Raw genomic sequence first — 21,030 nt, forward strand, 5'->3', positions numbered from 1 at the left:
TTCTTCTAACTTTATGTCGGTTGGAAAGCAACATTTTGGTGCATTACCGCCGCTGACTGCAATGGAGTAAGGATTGGGATAGTCTTTTTAAGGTGTCTCAACAAAATACAATAACATTCTGATCTAGAGTTGTTGTTCAGACTTGCCCCACTGGACCCGAGAGAGACATGGACGAGATCTGAGCCATAGACATCCAAAGGTCCCCCAGAGCACAGGAACTTCGGGAGGACTACTGCCGGGACTACCACAACTCCTCCAGAGAGGAGCAGAGGTGAGCCCAGCAGCCACAGTGCAGAAGCCACAGGGAGCTGCAGCAACGAGCCCATGGCAGCCGTCTACCCCAGAGCAGATCCAGCCATAGACCAGAGACCCAAGAACCAGGGGCACATAACCGCGCAAGCAGAGCCAGGGGGCCCAGGCTTGGACACTGACAAAAACCAATACATCAGCGGGTAGAGTATAATAATCCCTAATAATCCCTATTCCTTCATTTTGCTTGGTAGTTTAGTTGGATTGTTCTAGGATAGTAAAGAGATTGTTGATTGAAATATGTTTGACTTTGAGTTGACTTCGTTTTGTTAATTGGGGGGGCGTCCTAGGGATTAATATAAGGAATGAGTGGTGACTGTTTTTTCAGAGTGCCATTGTAAAGCTGAAGATTTTGGTCTGGCACTCTCCTGTTGCAAGAGATAATAAATATTTAATCTTACTATAACCAACTGGTTGCCTCACAAGATTATTTAAAGGTTTAATTTCCACCACAAGTATTGTCAGAGCCTGGCTAACCCCTTTCACTAATCTCCTAATACCACCGCCTTATTAATTCATTCACTCATTCATTCATTCATCTTCTATACCGCTTATTCCATACTGGGTCACGGGGGAACTGGTGCCTATCTCCAGCAGTCTACGGAGAGGCGGGGCACACCCTGGACAGGTTGCCAGTTCATTAGGGGAAAAACCACCACCTTACTGGGCTGGTATTAATCAGACAACACTTAACAGACCGAATTATTATTTAATAAAATCTTAAAATTAAATATTACATTCATAATAATCCTGCATTTAACTGAGTTGTGCATCTCTGGTCTGTGGGCAATCAGATATGCATCTTGATACACTGTCAATGAGTCGATTCATTTTAAATCCATTGATGAAATAAAACGACAAAACCTGAACCAATTCACATCTAAATGACGATACAGTTTGATTCGCTTATTTTAGGGTAAACGATATGATTTGATGTGATTCAGTTTGATTCAATGCAACAAGAAAATACACAGAAATTATATAATTCATTAGAATATACCTAATTAATTGCCTTAATAAAACAACCTTTCAGAAACAGATTTTACATATCAGATCTAGGACACTCATAAAAACTGACTTACAGTGCAGAAAAACACTGGGCTTAGAGCAAAATAACTAGGCTGCAGTTCTGATTAACACCCATTCAGTAACTCAGAAGTGAGCAGAGAAATGTACTTTCTATATCATGAACATTTTCACATACTTTTTCCTCAATTAATTCTTAGTAAGTTCTCTAAAACTGTGTCAAGTCCTGAACATCCTCCAATCACCATGCAACAAAGACAAAAATCACATTTCTGATGTGATCACCCCATGAAGGGTTACCTGCTGGTTTAGTCATTAGCTGGTTGCACATCGTGTCAGTATTCAGTGCAACACCATTAAACACTGTTACTCAGTTCACTGATGTAGAGTGGGATTCAGTTCTATGTTTAAGTTCTAGTAATGAGCTAATTTGGGCTGTTTGAGGCTGTGTTTGTAGTGTCTCCATCAGCTAGGGATATAATGGCAAAACAGACCAAGTTTCATTTATGTTCTCTACTGGAGGCCCCCTGACTTGCTGCCTTTATTAGAATACATCAACAGTAACTGTGTTCCTAAGTGTCTCTTAATGCTAATTGATTCTCACCAGCACAAAATTTGAAACATTTTAAATTTGCCTTACCCAGTTTCCTACTCAAAAACACCACCTCCTCCTCAGTAGGTTCATGACAATAGGTTTTTGTTATGCAGCAGGGGACTTTGAGACTACTGATTAACTTTTAAAGGCATCACACAGTGGCAACACATGATATGCGTCAACAAATGCCCTATTATTTTCTATTAATGAGCTCTCACTGGTATTGTCTGGTCAGAGGCGACACTGTAGGATGCTGTGTCCAGCAATCTTTTTCAAACCTGTTCTAGTCAGAGTAGCCAACATATCCGATAAAACTATCCATGACTTAAGTCCAATAATCTGTTCTGTCTCTGTGAACTTCAGCAGGATGCATCCAATGTGTGGTGATGGCACTATTGACGAGCAATAATTGACTAGACAAATTGCAGCACACCTAATGTATTTTACTCATTTTTCTTTCATTGCTTTGTTTAATCTTTAGGAGAGCTTTTCAAGGTGCACTGTCTTAACAATCTTAGCTTACAATATTTTCATCAAGCCTCCGATTGAAAAAAAAAATGTAATAACAACTTCATCACCTCTAAATGATTTAATGAGGAGATTTTTGTTCTTTAAAAAACATGTTCGACGACCTTGTAAGTGTGCAACAAAATGTGACGCTCTCAGTAATTGTTCAGCATGAACAAAACAAAACAAGTATGTTTTCAAGCTAAATGCACTTCAGAGCAGGGCCAAGACAGAAGGAAATGTCTGCCACTGTAAAACAACATGAAAATGTTATTTCATTTTGGTGGCAGTTCAAAAGTTTAAAAGTAGCAATTACAAATGTCACAATATTAAAACGGAATTAACTTTAATATATTTTATTAAGTACAGCATTATTGTGAAGTAGAAGGTTGTCCTGCGGGGTTATTAATACTTTAGCAAGGAACTGTGTTTTTGAGAGAGGAGGTGGTAAAATTCTGCTTTTCCATTATCGTGGGCCCCAATAAATTCAGCTTTCAAGAAGAACCAATCTGTATTTACTTTACATAAAGACCATGGTAACTATCTATTGGAACTAATCTATTAACATAATAAAAATCTGAACTGTCTCTTTAATCCAACAGGTAGTATTTTATGATTTCGGTCTAGAAGCCATAGTAATACAACCTTACTTCATAAGATGTTGTGTAAAATGCAACTGTATTTGGAAACAAATTGGTCAGGTAGCTTAATGTTAAAGCCCCAGATTCCTGGCTGGAAGGTAGTCAGGATAAAATGGAGGATTTAGTAAAGACATAAGACCTTGTTCCTAATGCAGCTAATAGTCTATTAAATACAACCACAACTGTCTGTTTCAACATCAAACAGTTACCGTAAAAAAGCTCCGTCTATCCCTGAATCTGTCTAATTCTTTTTTTTATTTTTTTTTTTTATGAATACGTCTGCACAGTAAGCTCCCCGCTTTTGATGGGACATATTTCTTCTCACCCAAAACATAATCTTTCATGTCATTTAAGAGGAAATTTCTGTGATAAGATGACAGACTGGAGCCTATCTGCATACATCATTCTGCTTGTAATGGAAGCTTTTTATTATTATTATTATTATCATAACTGTATTGCTACAAACACTATAAGGCAACAAAGAAGCACCTTAAAGAGAAAATGGATGTATTGGCAATAATATATTCAACAGATTGTGGCTATTGATATACAACATTGCCATACTCCATATGGCAATGTTTATGAGCTATTTAAGACCTGAGGCAGTGATTCCATCACATTAAGGAAGGCTTGTATTTTTTTTTTCCTAAATCAGAAACCTTATGAATTTTTTATCACAGGAAGCCTTGTGGAATCTGTTAACTGGATGAAATAGAGATTTTTAATGAGCAAACACAATAAGACTAGTTTATATACATGAAGATAAAAAGTTTAATTGTCACTGTGCTTTGAAAGGACCAAGAATAAAAATACAGACAGAAACCAATTTATTTGAAGCTCTCATTTTAACATATATTCAAACTATTATATGCATAATTATATGCACGGGAGGCAGCTATTGAGGTTGACGGCTAGTTTGTCCTAGTTTTAAAAATGAGGTGAGATCTTTCCTTGTAATCCATGCAATAATTATTAAATGCTGACAGTTAAATCAATAATAAGTAAAACAAGCATATATTCACATTATGGGACTGAAATACTGAAGAGGCATATATGGAGTCATGTATTAACCATCTTTTACAGAAGTACAACTATAAGTGGTACTAACAAAAAGATGTGTGGTGATTTTCTACGGTAATAAATGTAATGAGTGATCTTTGACTATCAAGTTAAAACAAAAATAATAATATGATTGAACTATGACTGTGAACTGATGATTAAAAACATTTACATTTATAAACTATCAATCAACTATATATGAAAGAGATATAATGTTAATCAATGGTGATGTATGAACAAAAAGAATGAAGTGTTGGTTTTGAATTGTAACCGAAGTAAAATGCTAAGAGTGGAAAGTGTGATAATGTGTGAAGTTTAATGTTGAAAAGCTAAGGAAGGGAGCTGAATGCTGACAGAGAGTTACGGAGGCCAGGTGGGAGCTGATACTGAGTCACGACAGCCAGCCGGATGCTGACAGCGAGTATCTTGAAGGCCAAAGAACCCCACAAAAAGTCCTTATAGCCACAAGACTAAGTATCAGGCAATAGCAAGGTATTGGGAAATAATGGAAGAACCTGCCATCCATTTTGGTCGCACATTGTGACATGCGCAGCTCAAGAGACGTCGCAGCTCTGACGTTACTGGGAGCATAAATCGGCTGAGATGCAGAGTTTCGTGGCCATTTCCCGCCTGTCACACAGGACAGCGCAACGGAGGCGCATATCTGGAGAGACAAAAGCTCGCAGGCAAACTTTTGCTCCACAAGGCCATTCCCGGAAGAGCTTGAAAGCTGGAAATCTGTCTGATAAGAGAAGATCAGGAGATATATTTATCGATCAAAGACCACGCTGACACCCGGCGCAGGTGGAAACCCACAGAGGTTCTATGTCCAAGGAGATGAGTTTCCCTCCTTGTGTATGTAGTCGACTAATGGTTCTTCATCTTTTCCCCTCCTGGACGGATGAGAAATTACCGTTTTTTTTTTTTTTTTATTTGATCACGGGCGCGTGGTCCCCCTCCCCTCCTTTTTCTTCAGACCTGATCCCTCCTCAACCGGCGGAGAGCAGAAATCAATGTCAAAGTAAGTTCGTTCTTTTCATATTAAACCGGATAGGTGCATTTAGAGGTCTGGGCAGGATGAGGCATAGTTAAGGTGATGTAGGATCACCAGTAGTTAACCTGAGGTATTAACTTGTTGCAATACTGATTGAATTATGTTATGCTGAGCTGTGTTTTGAGTTGGTGCGCAAGCGCTGCTGAATTGTGCGTGTTCATGTTTTTGTCTGGCTGATCCCAAATCAGGCAGGAGTTAGAATTTGGACTTTTAAAAGTTTTTCATTCAAAGCAACTGCAGTCTGGGCCTCGCCCGACCACTCTTTGTTCCAGTTTTATTGCTGGAGATTTTCCACTGAGTTCCCGCCTCAGAGTTTATGATGTTAAGATTTGGAGCGATCAGCTGGTTGTGGCTAAAGGGGCGTGGCCCTACCGTTTTAACAACTGATCGCTGCAATCAAGACATCAGCACAACAGGAGGACTTCTCTTTCCATTTGACCCAAATTACACATTTTGACCATAAAACTACATGTTTGATCTTCATAGACACTAAATGCGCATATATGTTTTTCTTTTATTATTATTGATAGGGGTCCTGTTCATAACTTTTATGGACAGGATTTCTAGACGCAGCCAAGGGCCGGAGGGGGTCTGGTTTGGGGACCAGAGGATTTCATCTCTTCTTTTTGCAGATGACATGGTCCTGCTGGCCCCCTCTAGCCAAGACCTACAACATTTGCTGTGGCGGTTCGCAGCCAAGTGTGAAGCGGCTGGGATGAAGATCAGCTCCTCCAAGTCCGAGGCCATAGTACTCGACCGGAAAAGGGTGGCTTGTCCTCTTCAGGTTGGAGGGGAGTTTCTGCCTCAAGTGGAGGAGTTTAAGTATCTCGGGGTCTTGTTCACAAGTGAGGGAAGAATGGAGTGGGAGATCGACAGACGGATCGGTGCGGCTGCCACAGTAATGGGGGCGCTGTGCCGGTCTGTTGTGGTGAAGAGAGAGCTGAGCCGAAAAGCAAAGGTCTCAATTTACCGGTCGGTCTACGTTCCTACCCTCACCTATGGCCATGAACTTTGGGTCTTGACCGAAAGAAAGAGATCCCGGATACAAGCGGCTGAAATGAGCTTCCTCCGTAGGGTGGCCGGGCACTCCGTTAGAGATAGGGTGAGGAGCTCGGCCATCCGGGAGGGGCTCGGAGTAGAGCCGCTGCTCCTCCACATCGAGAGGAGCCAGTTGAGGTGGCTCGGGCATCTATACCGGATGCCTCCTGGACGCCTTCCTCGGGAGGTGTTCCAGGCACGTCCCACCGGGAGGAGGCCCAGGGGACGGCCCAGGACACGCTGGAGGGACTATGTCTCTCGGCTGGCCTGGGAACGCCTTGGGCTCCCCCCGGAGGAGCTGGAGGAGGTGTCTGGAGAGAGGGACGTCTGGGCATCTCTGTTGAGTCTGCTGCCCCCGGATAAGCGGAAGACGACGAGTACGAGTACGAGTACGAGTACGAGTACTATTGTTAGGTATTGTTAGGTAGTCATAGTCCGATCTAAACGGTGCTGTCTAACGGCTGCATTGAGCTCAACAACCTGAATATGCCTCCCATATTTCTATTAGGAAGACTGTCACCACACATAGAGTATATGAAGTTCTTTAGATCCTTAAAACGATTCAAGATGTCAAATAAATAAAAATAAAAATGACCTAGAACTAGTCATCGTGCACGGAGCAATAATTAATAATCATAATCCTTACAAGTGCCTGTCTGCTTGGAGGAAAAAAACTGACAACTATGGTTGCCTTCTGCCCAAGAAATTCACTCGTTGCCTCCCAAAGAAGTCATCTACATCGGGTGTATGGATGAGTTTCTTCAAAGCCTCCTCTTCCAACTCATCAGTTTCAGCACCAGTAGAGGATAGGTTAAGTTGATTGATCCATTTTTATTATTTGATTATTATGTGTCGCTGAAGTTTATGCTATTACTGACCCTTGCAAAAGGGGTACTAATTAAATAAGGCATTTAAAATTCTAGATAAATTGTGACAATAAATTATTTGGGTCATCTTAATTTTGTGGTTTTTCATTGGCAGCAAAAAGACTAGGTAATGGTTCTAAGATGCTTTTAGGAGGTTTTATAGGTTGCCCCAAGTCAAACTTGTGAAAACTGCTAGCGTTAAATATTTCTGTCATTATTTTTGCTAACACTCATAGCTCCCATCTTCTTTATAATACAATTAACAGTGCTTTTAATGCTCATGAACCTGTCCCCTTAGAAGCTTCCAGAGAACTCTGAGATAATTTTCTTATTTTTTTCTTGGACAAAGTCATTAAGACCAGGGCCTGTATTCCTCTTCCCTCCAAAACCGTAAACCCAGATATTGTTTAGACTCAAAGAAACCGAATTCATATTACGTAGACAGGTCTAATTTACTGACATTACCTGTTTAAGTTGATTAGACTTTTTGAGTCCCTTTTTAGTGTAATTATGTTTTTAAGTACTATCAATTGTTTGAACTTAAACAAATTATTAAAGTATTAATTAAATATCTGTAATTTCTTTACTTTACTTATTATTTCTGAGTAAACTACACTTTTTGATGGCATAGCTTATTGTGATTATGTGTTTGAGCTCAAACAACTCACATGACCCACCTGCCCCGGAAAATCCAGTTTTCGGTTTTGAGGGAGTGGAATTGAGGAGCTGGCATTGACTACTTGTTTTCAGAAGCTTTACACTGTTAACTAAATGTAATTTTACTTGGTTCATGTAACTTTAACCATAAGAAAATGGAGTGGAAGTGTAAATATTGTGGTTTTATTAGTGGGAAGAGGGCGCTGCTATTTAAGCACTACCCTCTAAAATATGGAAGCTATACAAGGACAGTACCACTCCCTTGTTTGCACCAGGACTGTCTGTGTACATTCAAGTCCTTAAACAACCTTCAAGCACACATATCTCGTGTTCCCTTTAAAACCAATGAGGAACAACCAGGACAAAATGAAGCTGTGCCCTGCTCTGAAGCTGAATTATTCAGCTACCTCCGAAGCAGACACTTGAAAGTTAACCAAAAGGTTCAGTGTCCATATGCAGGCTGCAGATGTGAGAGCAGTGCGTATTCAACTTTCAGTGAACATAAAAGTAAAGCACATAAAAAGGACAACTGGAAGATGTTGAAGAATGAAATAGTTAATGTTGAGATAAATTATGAAAACATTGTGTGGTGTTGCAAATGAGCAATGCCAGTTGAAGACATGTGGGAGATAGATGATGCCAATGAAGAAACTTATGAGATAGATCTTTGGGATTTAAAAAAGCAGCTAGAGCACAGCTTAGCTGAATTTGTTTTGAAGATGCAGACTATTCTCCATGTACCTGAGCGCTCTGTACAAGAAGTTATCAAACAGCGTTTGATATACATTATTTGTCAGAGCCACGTCTGCATCATAAGGTGAATATGATTCTCAAGAAGTATGACTCTGAGGTAGATGAGTCAGCTGTAAAACAGGTGAGAACTGCTGTTTCTGAGACCAACGTTATGACAACATTTTGCGGATGGTTCCTTAGCAACCAGCAAAAAGAGTGCATCTTTTGTGTCTAAAGAATTTCCCCTTGTAATGCCTGTAGAATATATAGTTGACAAAGATAAGAAATCTGTTGTACAGGTCCTTCTAAAAATATTAGCATATTGTGATAAAGTTAATTATTTTCCATAATGTCATGATGAAAATTTAACATTCATATATTTTAGATTCATTCCACACTAACTGAAATATTTCAGGTCTTTTATTGTCTTAATACGGATGATTTTGGCATACAGCTCATGAAAATCCAAAATTCCTATTCTCACAAAATTAGCATATCATTAAAAGGGTCTCTAAACGAGCTATGAACCTAATCATCTGAATCAACGAGTTAACTCTAAACACCTGCAAAAGATTCCTGAGGCCTTTAAAACTCCCAGCCTGGTTCATCACTCAAAACCCCAATCATGGGTAAGACTGCCGACCTGACTGCTGTCCAGAAGGCCACTATTGACACCCTCAAGCAAGAGGGTAAGACACAGAAAGAAATTTCTGAATGAATAGGCTGTTCCCAGAGTGCTGTATCAAGGCACCTCAGTGGGAAGTCTGTGGGAAGGAAAAAGTGTGGCAGAAAACGCTGCACAACGAGAAGAGGTGACCGGAACCTGAGGAAGGTTGTGGAGAAGGGCCGATTCCAGACCTTGGGGGACCTGCGGAAGCAGTGGACTGAGTCTGGAGTAGAAACATCCAGAGCCACCGTGCACAGGCGTGTGCAGGAAATGGGCTACAGCTGCCGCATTCCCCAGGTCAAGCCACTTTTGAACCAGAAACAGCGGCAGAAGCGCCTGACCTGGGCTACAGAGAAGCAGCACTGGACTGCTGCTCAGTGGTCCAAAGTAATTTTTCGGATGAAAGCAAATTCTGCATGTCATTCGGAAATCAAGGTGCCAGAGTCTGGAGGAAAACTGGGGAGAAGGAAATGCCAAAATGCCAGAAGTCCAGTGTCAAGTACCCACAGTCAGTGATGGTCTGGGGTGCCGTGTCAGCTGCTGGTGTTGGTCCACTGTGTTTTATCAAGGGCAGGGTCAATGCAGCTAGCTATCAGGAGATTTTGGAGCACTTCATGCTTCCATCTGCTGAAAAGCTTTATGGAGATGAAGATTTCCTTTTTCAGCACGACCTGGCACCTGCTCACAGTGCCAAAACCACTGGTAAATGGTTTACTGACCATAGTATCACTGTGCTCAATTGGCCTGCCAACTCTCCTGACCTGAACCCCATAGAGAATCTGTGGGATATTGTGAAGAGAACGTTGAGAGACTCAAGACCCAACACTCTGGATGAGCTAAAGGCCGCTATCGAAGCATCCTGGGCCTCCATAAGACCTCAGCAGTGCCACAGGCTGATTGCCTCCATGCCACGCCGCATTGAAGCAGTCATTTCTGCCAAAGGATTCCCGACCAAGTATTGAGTGCATAACTGTACATGATTATTTGAAGGTTGACGTTTTTTGTATTAAAAACACTTTTCTTTTATTGGTTGGATGAAATATGCTAATTTTGTGAGATAGGAATTTTGGGTTTTCATGAGCTGTATGCCACAATCATCCGTATTAAGACAATAAAAGACCTGAAATATTTCAGTTAGTGTGCAATGAATCTAAAATATATGAATGTTAAATTTTCATCATGACATTATGGAAAATAATGAACTTTATCACAATATGCTAATATTTTGAGAAGGACCTGTATACCTGGTTCCTCTAATTATTCTTCGCTGGTTCCTCATTTCATGTATACCATGTTTGTCACGTCTTTCCCCGAGCTCTTTGGATTATGCTTCTTGTGAATTCTCTTCTGTGAATCACCTACGACCTTGTAATTTCTGATCTCCATGCCTTAATTAAAGAAGATCTGTTTTCAATATGCTGAGCCCAAGCGACTGTTTGCATTTTGGTCCAAAACAACCTCAGACCGTGATACTGATAGCTATACCCAGGAGGCTCCAGAACTAAACCACATCAGAACTGGGAGATAATTTAGGCAGCCTTAGAAATAATCCAAAAAAAGCTGAAAGTCAAGGGACTGGATGTAAACACAGAGACTGTCCTAATATTTTTATTTATTTAAGGTGATATCTTGGATTCTAACAGTTTTAATTAGTTTGGTGTAGATGCGAAGTTTCAGTAAAACAGTATTTTGAATACCGTTTTATGTAAAAACAGCATAGAAAACAAGATGCTCTTACAATGACCACAGATCTACCTGAACATCTTCAAGTGATAATGTTCAAATTCTATTCTGCAAAACATCCTTCGACCAGACTGCTTTCTCTCTCAAAGAAGGGGTCCTCTGAAGTACATTAACTGCTCCTCTTGTAACCAACTGAATAAGTGACCCGAAATTTCAGCCAGACACAACAGATGAAAGTTTCAAGGATTGAGATCTGTAGATGTAGCTCGGCAGGAAGCCACCAGCGGCCAGACCAGGAACCTCTGAGGGCAGACAGATAGGTTAGTGGCTGAGCAGAGTACTGTGGGCAAGGTGAAGCTCAAAGAAAAAGCCACTAACCTTTTCAGAATCTGTGAGAGAGTAAGAGTGCTGATTTTGGCTTCTCAGGACTGTAGGCTGGTGACAGCGGGATGATGTCACAGAGAATCTGAGAGACTGTGAATGAGACTCCTTGGTTTAATGTAATCCAGTAGATAAGTGGAATCCAGTGGTAAGGGGACAGAAACAGGGTCGAAGCCGAGGACGTGGTAACAGGTGACAGGATGAGGGGACTTGGCTCGAATCAGTAGATGAGGCACAGAAACAGGATCAGACATGGAGAGGCAGATACAGGCAGTCAGATCCAGGGATTAGGCAGCAGGCGGCAGTCAGGAGGCAGAAACAAGGTCGAAGTCCAGAGATCTGAAGCCAGGCAGATATCTGACTAGGGCAGTGCTGAACAGGGAAATCCAGGAGGCAGAAACGAGATCGAGATCAGGCAGGGAAGCAGGGAAGGAGCGCTGGCCTTTTACTCACACAAGGCTTTAGATAATCTGGCACTGGTTGTCAGCCAGCACACAGCATATAAAGCCAGGACAATGTTATGAAAATTTTAGTGCCTTGCTTGATTTGCTCTTTGATTCTCTACATGAACTGACAAAAGTATTAGAACCCCTCAGTGTTGTTCCATTCTTCTCTTATTTAGTCTTAGAGTAATGGTTTCTCAACCTTCTGCTTGCAGCTATGTGAGATAATATGTAGGCCACACTGTTAAGATAATGTCTGGGACAACAGGTCTCATGAGAGCTACCTTGAAAACTGTTGTAGCTTCTAGGAGAACTTTTGCTTTGTCTAGGCAGAACAATTTGGCAGCACTACTGAGCGCATCGCCAATGCTGCAAAAAATCCTTCTCTCTTGCAAGATTATGATAAAGCTGATTCTGAGTGACAATCATCGGTCTGTCTTGGTAAAAAACAAATTTTTCTACAACAAAAACAAGTGGAGTGCGAGAGGCATGATTAGGGTGATGGCAGGGTGGAAGCAGATAAAAACAATGTTCTAGATTGCTTATGCACACAGAGGATCAGAGGCAGACAAGGGCGGTGCAGACCTTAAACAGCTCTAAAATATACTGGATCAAATGATTGTTTTTAGGATATATTTAGAAACTCTTTTGGCCACAAATGTGCACTCATACTTCTTTTAGAAACAGATTTTCTTGAATCTTTTGTTACTAAATGTTTTATCTAAGTGTGACTGGTTTTTCTGTTTTACCTTTTCTCTTTGTTTTTTAATGTATAGCTGTTTTATTCATGTCTTTATTGATTTATGAATATTATTAAGTGTATTTTACTGTTTATTTTTATTAGAAAACAATTAAGGAATGAAGACCTGCACCACCTCCTAATCAGGACCTTCAAATCACTTCTCTGTGATACAGTCTGGGCTCCAGTGGTAACTCTATCAGAAATGAGCATGTCCAGGAAAACCTTGGGCCCCTAATAGGATATAACTGTAAAATCTCTGTGCTTATACGTGACAGAAAGAACAAAGCCAAAAGGATAAGAGACAGTAATAAACAATCAATGAAAGCCATAAACTGTCAGGTGTAACCAGACACAGAGTTAATATCAGCAACTAAGTCATATAAACTGGGTTTACTGAACATTAGATCTCTGTCAGGAAAATCATTTTTAATCAATGACTTCATTACTGACCACGATCTTGATGTTATGTTTTGAACAGAAACATGGTTACATGAATTTAATGAAGCTCCCATTCTGATAGAGGCGACGCCTCCGAACTACAATTTACTTTGTGAGAGCAGACAGCAAAGAAAAGGTGGAGGGGGGGCCACTTTGTTTAAAGATTTATTAGAGGGTAAAAAAAGTATTTCTGGGCAAATTTGACTTTTTTGAATATTTGGCTCTCCAAGTAAAGAGCCCTGTCCGAACCATGTTCTTGAATATTTACAGGCCTCCCAAGACCAAAACAAACTTTATGAGTGATTTTAATGAGATTTTATCTGTGATATGTGTTTATTATGACTGTTTAATTATTGTGGGAGACTTCAACATTCACATGGACAATCCTGAAGACAGACGTCCAATAGATCTATGTGACACTCTTAGAAATTTTGGTTTGACTCAACATCTTAAACAGCAAACGCACAAACAGGGACATATTTTGGACTTGATCATCACTAAGGGTCTAAACATTTCCAAGGTGTCTGTAACTGATGTTGCTCTATCTGATCACTTTTCTGTTATTTTTGAAAGCATCATCTGCAATGACTCAGTTTGCCAAAGAGACATGATAAGAAAACGCATCTTTAAGGACGGTGCTGCTGAAACCTTTAACCAGATTTACTCTTCTACCTCCACTTTGCCCTGTAACACTGTAGATGAGCTGGTAGAAAACTTTCATTCTAAACTCTCGGACATCATTGATTCAATTGCTCCAATTAAAGTGAAAGTTGTTTCTGGGAAGAAAATGTCTCCATGGAGAAGTGCTCCACCAGTCAGAAGTGAAAAAAAGGAGTGTCGAAAAGCTGAACGCAGGTGGAGAAAGACTGGACTCCAGGTTCACTATATTATCTATAAAGAGAGACTATACAGATATAATCTACAACTGAAAAATGCAAGGGAATCCTTCTTTTCTGAGATCGTTCGTTCGTTCGTCGTCTTCTGCTTATCCAGGACTGGGTCGCGGGGGCAGCAGACTCAGCAGAGACGCCCAGACGTCCCTCTCTCCAGACACCTCCTCCAGCTCCTCCAGGGGGAGCCCAAGGCGTTCCCAGGCCAGCCGAGAGACATAGTCCCTCCAGCGTGTCCTGGGCCGACCCCTGGGCCTCCTCCCGGTGGGACGTGCCTGGAACACCTCCCGAGGAAGGCGTCCAGGAGGCATCCGGTATAGATGCCCGAGCCACCTCAACTGGCTCCTCTCAATGTGGAGGAGCAGCGGCTCTACTCCGAGCCCCTCCCGGATGGCCGAGCTCCTCACCCTATCTCTAAGGGAGTGCCCGGCCACCCTACGGAGGAAGCTCATTTCAGCCGCTTGTATCCGTGAACTCGTTCTTTCGGTCATGACCCAAAGTTCATGGCCATAGGTGAGGGTAGGAACGTAGACCGACCAGTAAATTGAGAGCTTTGCTTTTCGGCTCAGCTCTCTCTTCACCACAATGGACCGGCACAGCGCCCCCATTACTGTGGCAGCTGCACCGATCCGTCTGTCGATCTCCCACTCCATTCTTCCCTCACTCGTGAACAAGACCCCGAGATACTTAAACTCCTCCACTTGAGGCAGGAACTCCCCTCCAACCTGAAGAGGACAAGCCACACTTTTCCGGTCGAGTACCATGGCCTTGGACTTGGAGGAGCTGATCCTCATCCCAGCCGCTTCACACTCGGCTGCGAACCGCCACAGCGCATGCTGTAGGTCTTGGCTAGAGGGGGCCAGCAGGACCACGTCATCTGCAAAAAGAAGAGACGAAATCCACTGGTCCCCAAACCAGACCCCCTCCGGCCCTTGGCTGCGTCTAGAAATCCTGTCCATAAAAGTTATGAACAGGACCGGCGACAAAGGGCAGCCCTGCCGGAGTCCAACATGCACTGGGAACAGGTCCGACTTAGTGCCGGCAATGCGGACCAAACTCCTGCTCCGCTCGTACAGGGACCGGATGGCCCCTAATAAAGGGCCCCCAATTCCATACTCCGGAGCACCCCCCACAGGGCATCACGAGGGACACAGTCGAATGCCTTCTCCAGGTCCACAAAACACATGTGAACCGATTGGGCAAACTCCCATGAACCCTCGAGCACCCTGTAGAGGGTATAGAGCTGGTCCAGTGTTCCACGGCTGGGACGAAAACCACACTGTTCCTCCTGAAGCCGAGGTTCGACTATCGGTCGGACTCTCCTCTCCAATACCCTGGCGTAGGCCTTACCAGGGAGGCTGAGGAGTGTGATCCCCCTGTAGTTGGAACACACCCTCCGGTCCCCCTTCTTATAAAGGGGGACCACCACCCCCGTCTGCCAGTCCAGAGGCACTGTCCCCGACCGCCACGCAATGTTGAAGAGGCGTGTCAACAATGACAGCCCTACAACATCCAGAGACTTGAGGTACTCAGGGCAGATCTCATCCACCCCCGAAGCCTTGCCACCGCGGAGCTTTTTAACCACCTCGGTGACTTCAGCCTGGGTGATGAAAGAGTCCAACCCAGAGTCCCCAGCCTCTGTTTCCACCACGGAATGCGTGATGGCAGGATTGAGGAGATCCTCGAAGTATTCCTTCCACCGCCCGATAATGTCCTCAGTCGAGGTCAGCAGCCTCCCGCCCCCACTATAAACAGTGTTGGCGAAGCACTGCTTCCCCCTCCTGAGGCGCCGGACGGTTTGCCAGAATCGCTTCGAGGCCAACCGGTAGTCCTTCTCCATGGCCTCACCGAACTCTTCCCAGGCCCGAGTTTTTGCCTCTGCCACAGCCCGGGCCGCAGCACGCTTGGCCTCACGGTACCCGTCAGCCGCCTCAGGAGTCCCACAAGCCAACCACAGCCGATAGGACTCCTTCTTCAGCTTAACAGCATCCCTTACTGCCGGTGTCCACCACCGGGTTCTGGGATTGCCGCCACGACAGGCACCGCAGACCTTACGGCCACAGCTATGGGCAGCAGCATCGACAATAGATGCAGAGAACATGGTCCACTCGGACTCTATGTCTCCAACATCCCCCGGGATCTGGTCGAAGCTCTCCCGGAGGTGGGAGTTGAATACATCCCTGGCCGAGGGCTCCGCCAGGCGTTCCCAGCAGACTCTCACTATGCGCTTGGGCCTGCCGAGTCTGTCCGGCTTTCTCCTCCTCCAGCGGATCCAACTCACCACCAGGTGATGATCAGTGGACAGCTCAGCCCCTCTCTTCACCCGAGTGTCCAAAACATGCGGCCGAAGGTCTGATGATACGACAACAAAGTCGATCATCGACCTCCTGCCTAGGGTGTCCTGATGCCAAGTGCACTGATGGACACCCTTATGTTTGAACATGGTGTTCGTTATGGACAATCCGTGACTAGCACAGAAGTCCACTAACAAAACACCACTCGGATTCAGATCGGGGAGGCCATTCCTCCCGATCACGCCTCTCCAGGTGTCACTGTCGTTCCCCACGTGGGCGTTGAAGTCCCCCAGCAGAATAATGGAGTCCCTGGGAGGGGCACTATCCAGCAACCCCGACAGGGACGCCAAGAAGGCAGGGTACTCTGCACTAACACTCGGCCCGTAGGCTGAAATGATAGTCAGAGACCTCTCCCCAACCCGAAGGCGCAGGGATACAACTCTCTCATCCACTGGGGTAAACCCCAACACGATACGGCTGAGCTGGGGGGCAACAAACAGACCCACACCAGCCCGCCGCCTCTCCCCGTGGGCCACTCCAGAGTAGAAGAGAGTCCAGCCCCCCTCAAGGAGATGGGTTCCAGAGCCCACGCTGTGCGTGGAGGCGAGCCCGACTATTTCTAGTTGATATCTCTCGACCTCCCGCACAAGCTCAGACTCCTTCCCCCCCAGCGAGGTGACATTCCACGTCCCTAGAGCCAGCCTAAGCATCCGGGGATCGGGCCGTTGAGGTCTCCACCTTCGTCCGCCACCCAATCCTCTTTGCACCGGTCCCTCATGGTTCCCCCTGCAGGTGGTGGGCCCACTGGGGGATGGCCTCGCGTCTCTCGTTCGGGCTTGGCCCGGCCGGGTCCCGCGAGGAGCAACCCGGCCACCAGGCGCTCTCCGACGAGTCCCGACCCCAGGCCTGGCTCCAGGGTGGGACCCCGGCTCCGCCGTACCGGGCGACGTCACGTGCCTCGATATTGTGTTCTTCATGAGGGGTTCTTGAACCATTCTTTGTCTGACCCATCACCTAGAACCTGTTTGCCATGGGAGACCCTACCAGGGGCATTTAGGCCCCAGACAACATAGCCTCTAGGATCATTTGAGCACTCAAACCCCTCCACCACGTTAAGGTGACGGTTCAAGGAGGGGCTTTTCTGAGATCATCAGCAAAAACACCTGTCGACCGTGGCAAATAATGCACGAGCATTGTTAATGTTTTTTTTTTTTTTTTTTTTTAGATCATCAGCAAAAACATTAACAATGCTCGTGCATTATTTGCCACGGTCGACAGGTTAACATACCCTCCTGTAACTGTAGCATCTGAACTCCACTCTACCAGGGCCTGCAATGAATTTCCTAACTTCTTTACTGAAAAAACCCAAAAGATCAGAGGGGTAGTCAGCACATCCACATCAACTCCAGTACCAATGTTGTCTCCAACTAGAACTGATTTTGACAAACTTTCCCAATTTCACCAAATAAACTACAAAAACTTAGAAGAAATCGTACAACAACTAAGCTCTTCTTCCTGCTGTCTCGATGTTTTACCCACAGCTTTCCTTCAGAAAGCTTTGCCTGTAATAACATCTGATTTAACACAAATAATAAACACGTCCCTTTTGTCAGGTGTTTTCCCCAAGGTGTTCAACGACATCCGTATAAATGCAGAATGTGGAAGAACCACAGTGCTGGTATTATTGGACCTTAGTGCAGCATTCGACACTGTTGATCACTCCATTTTATTAAAGCGCCTGGAAAACTGGGTCGGCCTTTCTGGTACAGCACTCAACTGGTTTAAATCCTACTTGAAGGACGGACTTTTTTGTGTCGGTAGGTAACTTTACATCAGAGAGCACAAAAATCACATGTGGCGTTCCCCAAGAGTCCATCTTAGGGCCCCTCCTATTCAATATCTACATGCTCCCCCTAACTCAGATTTTAATAAACAACAACGTAAGTTATCATAACTATGCAGACGACACACAGCTATACGTTACGATGTCACCAAATGACCATGAACCCATTCAAGCGCTGGGTAAATGCTTAGAAGAAATCAATGCATGGATGTGCCAAAATTTTCTTGAGCTGAATCAAAACAAAACTGAAGTAATAATCTTTGAACCAAAGGAAGAGCGTTTAAAAGTTAGCACACAGCTTCAGTTAATACAGCTAGAAACTACCAGTCAGGCTGGAAACCTGGGTGTAGTGATGGACTCAGACCTGAACCTTCAGAGGAACATAAAGACAGTAACAAGGTCAACCTTCTATCACCTAAAGAACCTCTCCAGGATTAAAGGACTAATGTCTCAGCAGGACCTTGAAAAACTAATTCATGCGTTCATCTTTAGTAGAATTGATTACTGCAACAGTGTCTTCACAGGTCTGCCTAAAAAGTCGATCAGACAGCTGCAGTTGATCCAGAACGCTGCTGCCCGCGTCCTCACTAGAACTATGAAAGTGGAGCACATCACCCTGGTTCTAAAGTCCCTACACTGGCTCCCTGTAGCTCAGAGAATAGACTTTAAAATGCTTCTGTTAGTCTATAAATCACTGAATGGCTTAGCACCAAAATACATTACAAACTTGTTGTCAGTGTATCAACCACCCAGACCTCTCAGGTCTTCCGGCTCAAATCTACTCTGCAGAACCAAAACCAGAACCAAACATGGAGAGGCAGCTTTTAGTTCTTATGCTCCACTAATCTGGAATAAATTGACAGAAAACTGTAAAAGCGCAGAAACCCTAATTTGCTTTAAATCAAGACTAAAAACTTATTTGTTTAGAGTGGCCTTTGACTGGACCTGATTTGACTAGGCATGATTAGTTTCAGTCCAATTTTCCTTTCATTTTCTTGTCCATCATTCTATTCTCTTTATTTTATTTAACTTTTTTAAATTACCTCTGTTGTTTGATTTTATCATTTGATTTGTTTTTCTGTGTCTGTATCTGTGTTTATTTGCTTTGTAATTGTATGTACAGCGCTTTGAGTGTGTCGTTGCTGAAAAGCGCTATATAAATAAACTTACCTTACCTTACCTTACCTTTTTAAATTCTGCATGCTGTGAATTTTGCAGATGTATTTTGAATTGTACAATGTTTACATTTTCTCAGTGCTTTTATATTCTCCAAGTGTTTAAATTGCAGAGGATTCAATTTTGTCAGAGTTAGTGACAAAATTGGTGAACTATACAAATGTCAGAAAAAAGTGTTCCAAGCGTTTCTATATTTGGCAGATTGTGTCCTTAAAATTGTGTAAGCGTTTTCTTAATTAAGTTTGTGCAATCCATGTATGTGTTTGGAGCCGAGCCTCAACAAAAGTTTCATCATGGTGACATCTTGATTAGGACTGCCACTCCTATTTTTCCATTCATTTTTGATGCATCTGTGCATTACCGCCACCACTTGCCAGCGCCGGCCCCTCAGTTACCGGCTCCGACTGCTCAGTTACTGCAATGGATATAGCCTCCTGCAACAAGGAAGTAGCCACCACCGGGTGAGCAATAGTCTTAATTTTGGCACTGATACCGCGCCATAGTTAAGAGTCCGCACGTCCAGAGCAGTTACTTTAATAGGAAAACTGAATTCTTGAACTGGGATATTATATTTTAGAGCCAGCTCAGGATTTATTAAATTCTGCTCTAATCCTGAATCAAGCAGGGCCATTATAGGAACCTGTTCCTGGTTTATACAGATGGTGGATTGTTGAAAGAAATGGGGGTAATTAGTCTGATGGATAGCTCCCGCCAGCGCCCCCTGTTCTACTGGCGGTCCGATCTTTTGGGCATACCGCAATAAAGACACTGACCAGCGTGTAAACGCTTCTGTCTTTCTTCGGGGGACAGTCAAGCTCTACTTATCTGCATAGGTTCAGATGAAAGTGGATTTTCAGGTCGCTGAATTTTGGGACCTGGTGAGGTGTTTAAAGACCTCCTCTCTCTGGCTCTCTCCCTAATGTGGTTATCTATGCGGATGGGTAAATTTATTCTCTTCAAGAGAATTTGCTTCATCTCGGCAGGCCAATTCATTCTTTAGAGTGTCATTTAGAGAGTTAAAGAAGGCTCCTTTAGGAGAGGAAGTTCCATCCTGATTCAGCTGCTAAGGTGTGGAACTAAACTGCCTTTCTACAATTGATCTGGCGCCGTGTTTAGGGTCCAAAGTCTTTTTGCAGCCTCTTCTTTGCTCAGATTCTAAGCAAAGAACCTGAGCAAAGGTTCAAACAAACTTTCTTTGGTTGATTTAATCAAACAAAGAATGTTTGTTTGAATAAATATATATATAGATCTATATCTATATAGATCTATATATAGATATATATCTATACCTATATATAGATATAGATATAGATATAGATATCTATATACAGGGGTTGGACCATGAAACTCAAACACCTGGTTATAGACCACAATAATTTATTAGTATGGTGTAGGGCCTCCTTTTGCGGCCAATACAGCGTCAATTCATCTTGGGAATGACATATACAAGTCCTGCACAGTGGTCAGAGGGATTTTAAGCTATTCTTCTTGCAGGATAGTGGCCAGGTCACTACGTGATACTGGTGGAGAAAAACGTTTCCTGACTCGCTTCTCCAAAACACCCAAAATGGCTCAATAATATTTAGATCTGGTGACTGTGTAGGCCATGGGAGATGTTCAACTTCACTTTCATGTTCATCAAACCAATCTTTCACCAGTCTTGCTGTGTGTATTGGTGCATTATCATCCTGATACACGGCACTGCTTTCAGGATACAATGTTTGAACCATTGGATGCACATGGTCCTCAAGAATGGTTCGGTAGTCCTTGGCAGTGATGCACCTATCTAGCACAAGTATTGGGCCAAGGGAATGCCATGATATGGCAGCCCAAACCCTCACTGATCCACCCCCCATGCTTCCCTCTGGGCATGCAACAGTCTGGGTGGTATGCTTCTTTGGGGCTTCTCCACACTGTAACTCTCCCGGATGTGGGGAAAACAGTAAAGGTGGAGTCATCAGAGAACAATACATGTTTCACATTGTCCAC

The sequence above is a fragment of the Girardinichthys multiradiatus genome, chromosome 20, assembly GCF_021462225.1.
Source record: "Girardinichthys multiradiatus isolate DD_20200921_A chromosome 20, DD_fGirMul_XY1, whole genome shotgun sequence".
Classification (NCBI taxonomy): domain Eukaryota; kingdom Metazoa; phylum Chordata; class Actinopteri; order Cyprinodontiformes; family Goodeidae; genus Girardinichthys; species Girardinichthys multiradiatus.